General features: G+C 41.8%; 1 protein-coding gene across 2 annotated transcripts in view; it reads right to left on the reverse strand.

The window, feature by feature from the left end:
- The window catches only part of ZDHHC7 (zDHHC palmitoyltransferase 7), a 47,178-nt gene that overhangs the window by 32,718 nt on the left and 252 nt on the right, over window positions 1–14,208 (reverse strand). Inside the window, exon 1 of one of the 2 annotated variants that reach the window (XM_077133212.1) lies at window positions 12,218–14,200. The exons of the other annotated variant lie outside the window; for it this stretch is intronic. The gene's annotated coding sequence lies outside the window, so the exon portion shown is untranslated. Of the gene's footprint in view, window positions 1–12,217; window positions 14,201–14,208 lie in introns of those variants that run through there. 2 annotated transcript variants of the gene reach the window in all.

The following is a 14,208-nucleotide window of genomic DNA, read 5'->3' on the forward strand; positions in this document are numbered from 1 at the left end:
TCCCCTTCAACACTAGCAGAAAACACAAGCCCTCTTCCCGGGTCAGAACTACCCCATAGCTCCCTTCTGGAGCCCCAAGAACTACCAAGACCCTCCTCTCTGCTCCTTGAGATAGGGTATGTCCCTTCTGCCCTCTCCTTTCCAGCACACTTCATCCTAGTCTGCACTCTCACTGGAAGTGTGTGGCACCCAGCCTTCAACACAATAGTCTCCAGGTAAGAAGTGAGTGAGAGTTTCTGGGTTTATTTATCAGACTTATTCAGAAATTATCCATAAATTCCTCCCCACCTTCCAAACAGCTTCAATGGCAACACCAGAGCTGATTCAAACCCACAGTTAAGTGAACATCCAGCTGGCAGAGGTCTGGGATGATTTTTCATAAAGTAATGCCTGAGAAGGGATCTAATGAGTGAAGAAGCATTTCTAAGCAGACAGGGTGACAATGAAAGTCAGAGGTAAGAATAGGTGCAAATGTGCACAAGAGGCGGAGTGCCCAGGTCTATGGCCAGGGTGGCTTTCAGTAGCACCAGACATGGATTTGGCAGGAGGGTAAGGGTCAACCAGAGGGGAACCTGAAAAAGTGGGCTATGCCATGAGTAGATCTGGCCAGAGGACCAGATGGCATCATGCCAGTGATGGCCCACCAGCAAAGGGTTTAAAGCAAAGTAATGAGGTAGTCATGTGTATGAGCCTTCCTACCTATGTGGCCTGGAAAGCAGACCAAATGCATAAAACTGGAAGCATGAAGACCAGGCAGGAAAGTATGGCCCAAATGAAACCAGCCAAGGGATGGTTATCTTCCCTAACTGCTAAGCATCTGAACCAACTTACTATGTTTGCCCCATAAACCTAGTGGTGGGCAAGGTCTCCGTTCTTCTACTAGAAGCCACAGGGGTCATCTGTGAATCTACAGACAGCTGGTGGTCAGCCAGCAGGAAGTACCCACCAGGACCCCAGGTGGAACGTGTGGTTCCAAGGAGCAGAAGGGTCCTCAGATCTTGTGTTAGAGCTGATTTCCATCCTGGCAGCCTGACTGCATGTCCCCTTACAGCCTGTCAGTTCTCCGCTCTCCTTCCAAAATGTTGTCTTCCTGCCTACCTAAACCCACAGTTGGTTTTTGCTGCTTGAAACCAAGAACCAGGAGACTGGAGCCAAAGAGGGTAAAAGGGAAAGGGTTTATGGATAGGGATCAAGCGGTGGGCAGAGATGAGTTTCCCTAGTTCCTGCCCTTGAACATTTTCTGGTGGTCCTCCTGAGAACTCACCCACAGTTCAAACATCATCTGTCCTACTGGGGCCCTACTCCACTCTCCTCCACCTGCCCTGTCCCTGCAAGGGTTCTCAGGGTCCACTCTCCACGGCACATCCCTGGACAATGCACACCAAGGGCTCCCCAATACTTTTCCAGCACTCAGTCCCTTCCAAACTCTTTAATAACGGACACAACAAGGAATCCCACACTATTGCTTTGTTTTGTTTTTTTAATTAGAGATGTTGTAGGTTTATAAAAAAGTTGTGCATAAAATAGAGAAAAGAGTTTCCATACACCACCCTATTATTAACATATTGCAATAGTGTGGTAGAGTTGGTACAATTCACGAAAGAACATTTTTACAATTGCACTATTAACTACAGTTGTACTATTAACTATAGTCCATTATTTACAATAGGATTCACTGTCGTGGTGTATATGCTGTTTTTAAACTGGAGGTAATTTTTAAAAATACAGTATTTATATATAGTAACTTTATTCAAATATCTATGTAGTAGTCAACAACTTTAAATGTTAGATAATATTTTGAGCTGTTTTCTGATGAGTTTATATTAGCAATGCTCTAAAATCTAAAATTGATTTTGCAAAGCACAGGACTTTCAATTACAGGCACTGGATCTACAACAGAATTTCTACAATAAGGCTAAATCCCCAATTACTTTTATAAATATTTTTAAAAGCAACCAACGCAACAACCACTTTAGAGAGCAGTGTGGCACTTTCTTAAACAAACACTGACCCTGACTCAACAATTTCACTTCTAGGTATTTACCCAAGAACAATGACTATGATCAAAACAAAAATTTGTTCAAAAATGTTCATAGCAATTTTATTCATAACTGTCTAAACAGAAGCAAACCAAATATCCATCAGCGGGAGATGAATAAACAAATTGTAGTATATTTATACAATGGCATACCTCTTAGAAAAAAAGAACAAACTATTGTTATATGCAACAACATGGATAAATCTCTTAAACACAATGCTAAGCGAAAGAAGCCAAGCACAAAAGAGTATGTATAGTATGATTCCATTTATGATACCTGAAAAAAGGCAAAACTAACTTACACTGAAATAAACCAGAATAGAGGTCTGAATGCAAGGACGGCAATGACTGGGAAGCAGCCCAAGGTGCCTTTCAGAAATGATGGAAATATCCTGTATCTTGACAGGAAGTGGGTGCACAGATGTATGCATTTGTTAAAACAATGAACTACACACTTAAAATGCATGCATTTAATTGTATATAAATTATACCTCAGTAAAAAAATAGGAAAAACAATCAACACACTGTTGAAAAATAATCAACAACAAAGTACATGTGGCAGGTGTGAAAAAAAAAGTAAGAGAAGTGAAGTCCTGGCTAGGTGCTGAGATAGCTTTCTTCTTACAGAAACTGCATTCATGAGTCAAGATACCACTTAAGAGGTCCTGACTTTGGGTTACTTTTATCTGGAATTTCAATCAAGTTTCTTCCCCCTAACTTTTTTCCTTGGCTATAAACAGAAAATAGTATTTCTCATGAACAAATTGAAAAACAAATACGTACACAAAAGACAAAAGTATTCTTTGGTACTCAGCTATGACAAAAAAGAATCAAGATACAATTAATTTCACTGTGGCAATGATAAGAATGTTTACCCTTGCATCTGGTATGCATGTTTATATTATACTCTGTTTAAACTCGTCATTGCTTTACAATTCATACACCCACTGATGACCTATAAAAAAACTGAAGTAAGCAAATCTCTGTTTCAGACAAAGAAGTATATGAAGCAAACTGAAATCCTGTCATGAGATCTATATCATTCAACAAATAAGGAAAAGGGGGAGGTGGGGGAGGCAGGGAGAAGACACTTCCAAGCCCTACACTCCACGTAAGGCCCCAAGAATGAAAAACCAAAGAAGAACCAGCTTCAGCACAGAAGTGCTCACAAGCCAACAGAGGTGGGAATCAGCCTTGTAAATAATATGGTAAGTTTTATCCCCAAATTAGGAGTAAAGTGTGATGGAGGGAGAGAGGTGGCACTGCTAATTCTGTCTAGAAGAACGAGACAAAATGTCGATAAAGCAGAGAGCATCTGAGGTGGCTGAACTGGACAGGAGGAGAGAAGAGTACAAGTGAGCACACAGAGCATGGGGGCTAGGCATAAGGGGTAAGCCGGGGCTGCCTTTATAAAGCACTCTGAAGGCCAAGCAAGGGATGGGGTTATCAGCTTCACACTGCTGGCATGGGAGCCATCCGGACTTAGAGGACCTGATTTGAGAGCCGTGCACAGGAAGGAAAAGCAATTGAAGAGAGGATTCCATGGGATGGAACAGAGGGGAGGCCAGTGCGAGGCAAGTGACAAGGGGATGGGAACCGTTTCTACTCTGGGATGACACAACTATGGAATGTGGGGGCTACAGACTCAGCGTGAAAGCACGTGCTCAGTTTAGGGCTCATTAGCCTTGAGGTGTCTGCAGGAAGAACAAGCAGAGCTGACCAGGAGACGATTAGTTCTGTGACCTCTCCAGTACCCCGTCTAGAGATACCAGGAGAGGCTCAAAGTGAAGGAAGAGGGTGGAGAGATCAGTGAGAGGCCACAGGGCAAAACTGGCATGACACTGACTGCTGGGGAGAAAGAGGTAAAAGAAGGCAGAAAGGAAGCTGGGACTGAAAAGCCAGAGAATTGGGATAAGTCTGAAGGGAAGGGGGGTTGGGAAGGCTGGAGCCGCCAACAGAGAGGCTGAGGGAGATGAGGCCAAGTGTGACAGTCAGGATCCTGTGGCCTTTCTCCTGGCAATTTCAGTAATGTGCTAAATTGCGTGAGACTAGGAGGTGAGAAATTAAAGAAGCAAATTTGTAAACTACTGTGAAGCCAAGGACACCTATCTGTAGCTAGAGGGAAAGGTGGAGGAAAATCTCTCTCTCTCTCTTTTTTTTTTTAGTATCCTGTCTCGTCTATTACCTCAATTCATGCTGGGGCCAATCCTAAAGCAGGACTTAGTCTCCCCATTTCCAGATGCATGAGGTTTAAGGGCCCATCCACTGTTAAAGTTGGTGAGGTGATGGAGCCTCAGCCCCAGGTTTCGGTGACTCCATGCCATTCACACTGTGTCACGCTTTGAAAAAGTCACAAAAGTGACTGAATGGGAACAGAATGAAGAAGAATGCATGTCCAATTAAGTCATTAGACTAAGGTAACATAAGCTAAGAGGGCTCCTGTTTCCTTTTTCTAATTTTGCACAAATTTGATTTTTTTTTACAACTACAAAAGCAACAGAGACCCACTGCAGGTTTCTATGTTTAGAGACTGGGGTTCAAGTTTGCAGGCTCAGGGAACGAATGAAGCTACAAAGAATGGAAAAAGATGAGCAAGAACTGTCTGAGAATTAAAAGACAAGCCACAGATCGGAAAAATAAAATTTGCAAAACATCTATCTGATAAAGAACTTTGAAAACTTCAAAAACTCAATAAGAAAACAAGGCAATTGAAAACTGGGCAAAAGATCTGAACAGATAACCACATCAAAAGAAAATTTACAAATGGCAAAGAAGACTATGAAAAGATGCTCAACATAATCTGTCATTAGGAAAATATAAATTAAAGCCACAATGAAATATTACTGCACACCCATTAGAATGGCTAAAATTAATGAGAAAATGAGACAATTCTAACTGTTAGCAAGGATGCTGAGCAACAGGGACTCTCCTTTATCGCTGATGGGAAAGCAAAAGGGTGCAGCCACTTTGGAAGACAGTCTGGCAGTTTCTTAAAAGCGAAACATAGTCTTACCATACACCCTAGCAATCTTCCTTCTAGGTATTTACTCAACTGATCTGAAATGTTATAAGCATACAAAAACCTGCAGGACAATGTTTATAGGAGTTTTATTCATAATGCCCAAAGCTGGAAGCAACCAAGATGTCCTTCAATAGGTGAGTCGATAAACAAACAGTGGTACTTCCATACAACGGAATACTGTTCCGCAATAAAAATGAGCAAGCGATTAATTCATGCAACAACATGGATGGCTCTTAAGTACACACTGGTAAGTGAAAGAAGTCTAAAAAGGCTACATAGATATTTTATGACTCCAATTATATGACATTCAGGAAAGAGCAAAGCTATAGAGTTGGTAAACAGCAGGGGTTACAGAGAAGTGAGGGGAGGGGTAAAGTAAGGCTGGGGAGTGGGGAGGGTGAAATAGGTAAATTTCAGGAGATTTTCTTAGGGCAGTGAAACTCTTCTACAAATGATGTCGTGATGGTAGATACAAGACACTATGCATTTGTCAATACGCACTGAACTTTACAGCACAAAGAATGAACTTTAATGCATGCAAATTAAAAAAAAATAATTTAGGAGGGGGGTCCCAGGATGAGAGGGAGCATGTGACAAAAGAATCTAACTTTTTATTCCAAATGTATGAAAAACCTTACTGAAAGGGGAGAAAAAGGTGCTGACCTAAATAAATAACTTTGGAAATGAATGGAGTCTACAAGACTAAAGACAAAAGGACCTATACAGGAACACTAACTCTAGATGATAAAGTTTTTTCCCCATGGGGATATGATTAAGAATTCTGAAACCACTATACAAGTACGCTGGAACTGAACCATTAAGTAAATGGATGGCAGATGGCAGGAACCAGGTTTCTCGCTTGATGGCATAGAAGGTTACAGATAAGGAAAAGGAGAACAGAATGATTCAGATGGTAATGGATTAGAGTTAGAGACATCAGTTTGAACGCATGTTTAATTTAATGTAGGTATAGATGCATATAGAATTACTTATAGACATGCATATATACATGAGTTAGTATATATACACACACACGTATTTCCTTGCTCTGTTAGCTGAGAGGATCTAGAAGAAACACAACCAGTAATGATCAGCATACTGGTGCCCAGATTATGGTTTCTAATACCATTCTCTAATTTAAAATGATTTAATTAGAAATGACTTATTGTAGGGAAGGGCCGGGAAATATATAAGATGAGCCTGGGGCATCTTATAATACTGGAAAGTAAAAAAGTGCTCACCCTCCACCCCAACCCAAAAGAAAAGCACAATGATGGGGTAGGTCAATGCAGCACAGGAGCCAAGTGAAAGAGTTTCAGTGGCCAAAGCTGGATAATTTTGCAATTGAGTGTGGGCTTTGATTTCCTTCCAAAGAAGACAGGATAGGGTGGGGACCAATTGACAGTTGAGAAACTTGGCAAACATGACCTCAGCCAGGTGATCAAGGTCAACATCAACAGTGAGGGGTCAAGTTATAGCATGTACCCTTGAGATGATGTGATGCAAAGGGCACTTTCTCTCTGCGGGTTTCCTCCCCAAATCCTGTAACTCCAGGCTAATCATGAGGAAAACATCAGATACATCTCAGCTGAGGGGCATCCTACAAAAACACTTGACTAGTATTCCTCAAAACAGTCAAGGCCATCAAACAAGGCAACTATCACAACTAAGAGGAACCTAAGGAGACAATCTGGAACAAGTGTGGACATCAGTTAATAAGGGAGGGGGAGGGATGGTCAACAAAGCAAAATGACCCTTCTTCCTGAGATTGGAGAAGAGACGGGGGCTACAGAGAAGCATAATAGACAGGAGATGAAGCAATTCACACCCTATAAAACTGCTTTCTCAGTGAGGAGTAAGGAGGCAGAGCTAAGGGCTTTCGGAAGGGCAGGAAGGCTTCAGAAGAGCTCCTAATATTGGGAAAAGGAAGCTAGTGGGGGAGCAGGGAAGAGGGTGGAATGAAACAGGGAGGAGCCTGAGAAACCAGTGACAGAATGTCTCAAGGACCTGGAGGCCCTGAGGAGACTGAGAATTGGCATTAATGGAAGTGAAAAGGTGGCCAGGTTGGACCGCAGCTGTGTCAGTAAGGGGAATTTTAAGAATCCAGAAGACTTGCCATTCATGATAATGGATAATGGGGATAATTGTGAATGTGACCACGCAAACAGGTTGCTAAAGTAAAAGGAGGTGAAGGGAGATCAAGTATACTTGCCCCAGGTATGTCAGCAACTGGATGATAAAGTGAACCAGAACGGGCGCCAGATCTAGAGTAGGAGAGACCATAAAGAGAAAGCCAAAGTCCTCAAGGAGCCTGGAAAGAGTGTGGAGGTCACAGGTGAAAGAACACAGTATCCACATAATCTACTACAGTGTACTTACTGCAATTACGTTCCTAAAAGTTCTTCCTATCAGTCTGCAACCATGTAATATTTAGTTTGTCCTTTCAAAGCCTACCACTAACGTGTGCCATATTTTCTCCTCAAATTACTAAATCTAAAGAATAGAATATTAACTTTTGAGGTATAAAACCTCAGGTTATTAACCTCACTGAAGCCAAATCTCAGTAACATGATGGCAGATTATCTGTACTGTGAATAGTAACAATGTGTACTTTCTAGGAAGGTCTTTTATACTTATATTAAAATTCTTAATAACTCTAAAATACCACTAGGGAGGGCACTGCAGATAAAAAAGATAGCAAGCTGAGAGAAAACAACCAGGTTGAGGAGGCCAGGAGAGGTAAAGTCAGTCACCTGGGGAGAGAGGGAAGACACTGGCCACACCTCAGTCTCCCACAGACAGTGGCGGCTCAGTCCTGGATTTTCTCTTGTTTATATACTCCACTGAAATGTCTTTTAAAACTATTTACACTGGAAATCTTACAAATTGATAGGTTTCAAGGCATCCAACTGGCTATGTAGCAAAGGAGGGTCAAAGCAGAACACCCCCCCCCCACTACCAAACTGTCCCGACCCCACCGCAGTAAGCCGCGCTGCTGTCTAGGTGCTGACGTCAAAACACCAGCACTTACCCCTCATGCATCTCTTTTCCTCACCTTCCACATCCAGCCCAGCAGCACACCCTGTCAATTCTACTTTCAAAACCTGGTCCACATCTGTCCATTCTTCGACCTCTGCACCCAGCCTAGACGGAGGCACCATGAGCTCTCGCTTGTGTAGCTCTGACAGCCTCCCAACGAGTCCTTTGCTTCTACGCTTAACACAGCTACTCTCCCAACAATCCTGTCTCCAGTCAGCAACTAGAGCAATCTTTTAAAGATAAAAGGCAGATCTTGTACTGTCCTGCTTAAAAGCAGCTCAGGACTTGCCACCGAGTTTCAGGCCTCACCGTGGCCTACAAAGCCCTCCGTGATCTGTGTGCTCCCCTCCCGCCCCCGGTCATCATCACTCAACAGACTGTGCCCCAGAGGACCCCAGCACTCACTTAGCACCACACCCTCCAGAAACACTTGAATGAATGAACGCGTGAATCGGGGAGAGTGCTTGAGTGCGTGAGACAAGAAAGCACGGATATGAAGACTACAGGAACATGAAAGGAAATAGGGAAAGAGAACCCAAGTGTGAGATCTGGCATGGAAGGGGTGGTTGGGTAGGGTCCGAAGGTCCAGGGGGAACCTGGTGAAAAGGAGCAGAACAGAAATGTGAAAGTATTAAGGGGAGAAAGGGAGACAGGATGAGAAGAGAGAAATCCACACTTCTAAATGCTATTCTGAGGAAAAAGTCTCAATTTCAGACGCAGAAAACACATTCACGGTAACTCACCTAGAGTATTCAAGCTGGAAAAGACAGCCTCAGGACTGCTTACACATATACCCAAGGTTTCACTCCTATCCTTTCCCAGAGCCACAACCCAAATGTGTAGGTAAATAGAGCTGATCATTTTTTAAAAAGTCCAGCATGGTAAGTACCCTCAAAAGTTCTAATCCACAAATAAAAAGAACTCCAGAGTTCCAAACCTCTTTAAATGCCCTGCCCCAGAACAGTGAGACTGAATTAGGATGGTGAAATCCAATCTTTTCCCATATCTTCTTAAATAGTTTTCTTCTTTAAAATGAAGTAACTTTTTATATCAGACTCCCCCAAATCCCAAATACTATTAAAATTTAAATTGCTAATATATTCAGCTCTTAGTTACAAATGAATGGCAATGTAAACTACTAGAAAGTGAAAGGAAAGGTTATTTACTGAACACTGAAGTTCCAGGAGCTTTATAGACATTATTACATTTAATTCTGCCAACTCCCTAAAAGCTAGGCCCTACGATTAGTGCATTTTAGGGATGAGGAAATTGAGTTTTAGAGGAAAATTAAGTAACTGGCCCAAGTTCCCAGCCAGAAAAGGGGGAGCCAGGACTGCTGACACCAAAGCCCAATGTTTTCCCACTAAAACACACTGCCTCCCAGTGTGTTTTTAGAAAGCATACCCTGTAATGAAAAAATCAAATGTGGGAACTACAGAATCTAAGAATTCAAACCATTTAAAAAAAGGAACTGATACTGTAGAAGCCTGTCTCAAGAGAAACTAGAAGCTTCTCCGGGCTGACTGCCCCCTGCACCCTCCCAAAATGAACCAACCCACACCCTAACACAGACCTAGCCCCTCTTTCTAAACTGATAACATCTGTCGTGCACCAGGATTTATTAAACAACTTTGAACCCCTCTGTCCCAGACACGGAGTGAACACCCCCTCCTTCCTCACTCCTACATTCTTGATGCTATTTCTTAATTATAGCTACGGTCCTTCCCCTTATCACCTTTCCCACAACCCAAGTTTAGGCGCCCTCACCACTGGCTTATGCCTCTGCAGAGTCCTCACCTCAAACCTCAAGTGTGTCTCCAGGTTCCAACCATCGTACACAGCTGCAGAAGCCACCTCTCAAAATCACGGTGCAGATCACTATTTGAAAAGGACTTCTAGCTAGAATGTATAAAGAAGACTTACACTTCAGCAATAAAAAGACAAATAACACAATGTTAAAATGGACAAAGGATCTAAACAGACATTTCTCCAAGGCAAATATTCAAATGGTCAATAAGTACAAAAAAAGACGCTCAACATCATTAGTCATCAGAGAAATGCTAATCAAAGTCACGAGATATGAATGAGACCAAATGTATGTCACAACTACTAGATGTTAATAACAGGGTGGGATACAGGAAAAAACACACCCTATGCAAACTATACTCTATAGTTAACAGTAATATCTGCATGTTCTTCCATCAACTGTAACAAAGGTACCACAGCGAAGCTAAATATCAATACTTAAGAGTATTGACACTTATACTTAATACTCTTAATAGTTAAGAGTACTAAGAACACAGTGTCTTTTTTTTTTAGAGCTATGAAAATGTTCTAAAGTTGACTGTAGCAATATAAGCACAGCTCTATGATTATACTGAGAGCCACTGAGTGACTGCACACCTTGGAGGAATTGTATGGTGGATAAAAAATTGTTGGAAAAAAAATCACGAGATACCTCTCCACACCCACTAGGATGGCTAGAATTTTAAAAAAAATCAAAAAAAAAAAAACAAAAAACACCAACAAATAAGTGTTGGTGAAGATATGGAGAAACTGGAACTCTCATGCACTCACTGCTGATGGGAATGTAAAATGGTACAGCCACATTGGAAAACACCCTGGCAGTCCCTCAAACAATTAAACATAGAGCTATCATACGAGACTCTGTAATTTCACTCCTGGGAAGATATTTAGGAGAACTGAAAATATATGACCACTTAAAACTTATATGTGAATGTTTATAGATTATTCATAGTAGCCCCAAAGTGAAAACAATTCAAATGACCATCAACCGATAATCGATAAACAAATGTGGCATATCCATATAATGGAATATTATCTGTTATCCATAAAAAGGAATGAAGTACTGATTACATGGATGGACTCTGAAATCATTATGCCACATGAAGGAAGCCAGACACAAAAGAGCTCACATTATATAATTTTACTCATATGAAAATCCAGAATAGGGAAATCTATAGAGAGAGGAAGTAGACCGGAGGTTGCTTAGTGCTGGAGGTTGGGGCCATGATAGCTAAAGGATACAGGATTTCTTTTTAATGTGATCAACTGCTCTAAAATGGATTGTGATGATGGCTGCACAACTCTGTGAATACACTAAAATTCGTGAACTGTACACTTTAAGTGGGTGAGCTGCATGGTATGAGAATGAAGCTGTTATAAAAAGATCACAATGGAGGTCACAAAATCATCCTAGTCAAGAACTTTGTAGCGCCGGCCTTGGCATTGAAGGCTTGATGGACTCTGGCTCTGGCCTACCTTTCCAGGCTCAATTTTCACCTCTCTCACACAGTGAGATCTTCCCGTAGCACTCGCTGTGGCTCCCTGGCCATGGAATTTCACACCTCTGTGCATCTGTTCCTGCTGTTTCCTCCAATTAAACACTCTTACACTCCCTGTGCCTAGCCAAATTATTCATCAATCAAACATTTATCAAGCACTCACTAAATACAAGGTACTATAGGATAACATGGTGTTTTTAAAATATAAGGTATCATTCCAGTATAAAGCCTTATCCTGGCCCCAGAAGGAGTCTGGATTATATCAGATAATAGGGTTTTAGTGAAGGTTTCTGGAGGGAATGAAACCTAGTAATAAATCGGGTCAAGATTAGCAAGCACATGTTTGTGGACAGTTGGTGAAATAGAAAAAATTCAAAGAGCCAAGTGATAATACGTATATGATAACTCAGAGTTCAATAACAGGCAGACCAAAGCACAGGTCAAGAATTAACAATATTGGGAAAGAGGAACTATCTCTTCCTCAGAGATAAGGAGAAGAAAAAGACTGATGGATACTCAAATATACCTTAACTAGAAACGAATAAAGTTGAGAGGACTCTCCCCAATGGCCTCTATCTCCTTCATGATTAGAAAGTATAGTTGTTTGTCAATGGTAAAGAAGTATATTTTTAAGTAAGAAGGGACCAAAACAGATGGAAGGATGCTACAGCTGAATGGCTGCACAGCAAGCTGTGAACTCTAACTTTGATGATTGGCTTTGGGGAGGGAGTGAAAGTGGGAGTTTTGATTTTTTACCTTATGCTCTGCTCTAATGTTTAAAGTTTGTTTATACTTATTATATAAAGTTCTTACACAAAGTTTGTAGCACTTTCTCTCTGCTGGCTGTTCTATTCACATTGATGCTTTTTCTTTCTTAAAGAGTGCGCTGGCTTGAAACTCTTGGGTACCCCAGAAAAGCCATGCTCTTTAATCCTCATTCACTATTGGTGGGTGGAATCTTTTTATTGTTTCCATGGAGATATGACCCACCCAACTGTGGGTGTTAACTTTTGATAAGATGGCTTCCATGGAGATGTGTCTCCACCCTTTCAAGGTGGGGTTCCTTACTGGATCCCTTTAAGAGGCAATCATTTGGGAAAAAGCTCAGAACCAACAGAGCTTTTGGAGCCAGAAACCTTTGGCGATGTGGAAGGAAGCATTCCTGGGGAAGCATCATGAAATGATGAGAGAAAGGTAGCAGAGATCGCTGGGTACCTTCCTAGCTAAGAAAAGTGTTCAGAAGCCAAAGACCCAGACATTTGCCTTTCCAACTGACAGAGCTGTTCTGGACAGCATCAGCCTTTCCTGAATGAGTGGAACATCTTGTTGGTGCCTTACTGTAGACATTTTAACAGCCTTAGAACTGTAAACTTGCAACTTAATAAATTCCCCTTTTAAAAACTGTTCCAGTTCTGGTATATTGCATTCTGGTACCTTACAAACTAAAAGAAGGAGGATTTCTGCTTTTACAGTTCATTGATAAGCATGGCTGTAAAGTTCCAATACATTCAGGTGTCAATTCACTAAGTATTAGCCAAAGAACCAAAGGCAGGCTGGAGGCCAGAAAGCCACTGGTAACAGAATACTTCCGTTCCAGTGAAATGAGACATCTACAGAAATAGTTCCAATTGTCATTTAATGAATTTTTCAGAAAACTACCTTTTCAAATACCCGTATTCTTCATCCCAGATGCAGAAGCCAATGCAAACCTACCAAACACCCCAAAGTACACAATCTAAATAACTTCCAAAACCCTAACGCTTCTACTTTCCAGAATGTTCAAGAAATGCATTTTAATCAATCCTTCTGTTCTAGTCCATTTTCCAAATACTCCAAGAGTGTTTTCATTTTAACCATGTTCTGACTTTCTAACAAGCAAATTCTACAAGGTGTCTCTTTAAAAGTGACTTCAGTTAAGTAAAAGCTGTAAAGCAACATCAAACTCTGGTGAAAATGAAGAGTGTAGGAAGAAGTACATACCGATGTGAATTTCTACACCATCTAAGACAGTTACAGTATTACAGATAAGCATAGGTGCCTTAAAAACATACACTAAGCACATTTCAAAGGAAACAAGTAGCACTGATTTGGATACAACTAGTATCGATTTGGACAACACCATATACAACCTAAACAGTGAAACAGGCTAGAAGGCAACTCCTCAACAGTTCTCACGCTCCTACTGTACGTCCATAATAAACTGATTATTCATTAGCTAGTAAACTGTGCCCACGAAACAGCAAAAGGGACTTAGGTGCAGCAGCAATGGCCACTCAGGAGGGATGAGGCTGGGTCGCATCAAGAAAAGATGCACACGTTGCCCTAAAGGCTGACCTGATTGTCCGTGATGCAGATGTCAGGCAGCGACACCTCACTCCCCAACCCCAAAGACAAGTGACGGGTGGAGGAGCGGGTAGGAAAGCAAAGCGGATGATGGGCAAAGAATAAAAGAAGAGAAAAGTTTAAAATAAAAGGGAGGAAGGAACAGTGGTCTTCGGGGAGCCACACGCGATGTGCTAATGTCCACTGTAATACATGCTTGTAAAGATCTCTTTACAGCCTACAGACGTGTTTATAGCCAGGGTCTCTTCTGGTCCTAACAACAACCCGGTTACCAGTCACCCGAACCCCAACGCACACAAGAGAAACCCGTGGCCCGAGAGCTGAGTGTCACGCCCAAGGTCAGGGGAAACGCTGGGGCTGCACGCAATCCAGGCCCTATTCCAACAGGGCAACTAAAAGTGACAAGGAGACACCTAGAAGGAAGTCACGCGCAGGTCAGAGGTGCCCCGAGGATCTCCGGA

The sequence above is a fragment of the Tamandua tetradactyla genome, chromosome 16 (assembly GCF_023851605.1).
Source record: "Tamandua tetradactyla isolate mTamTet1 chromosome 16, mTamTet1.pri, whole genome shotgun sequence".
NCBI classification, from domain to species: Eukaryota; Metazoa; Chordata; class Mammalia; order Pilosa; family Myrmecophagidae; genus Tamandua; species Tamandua tetradactyla.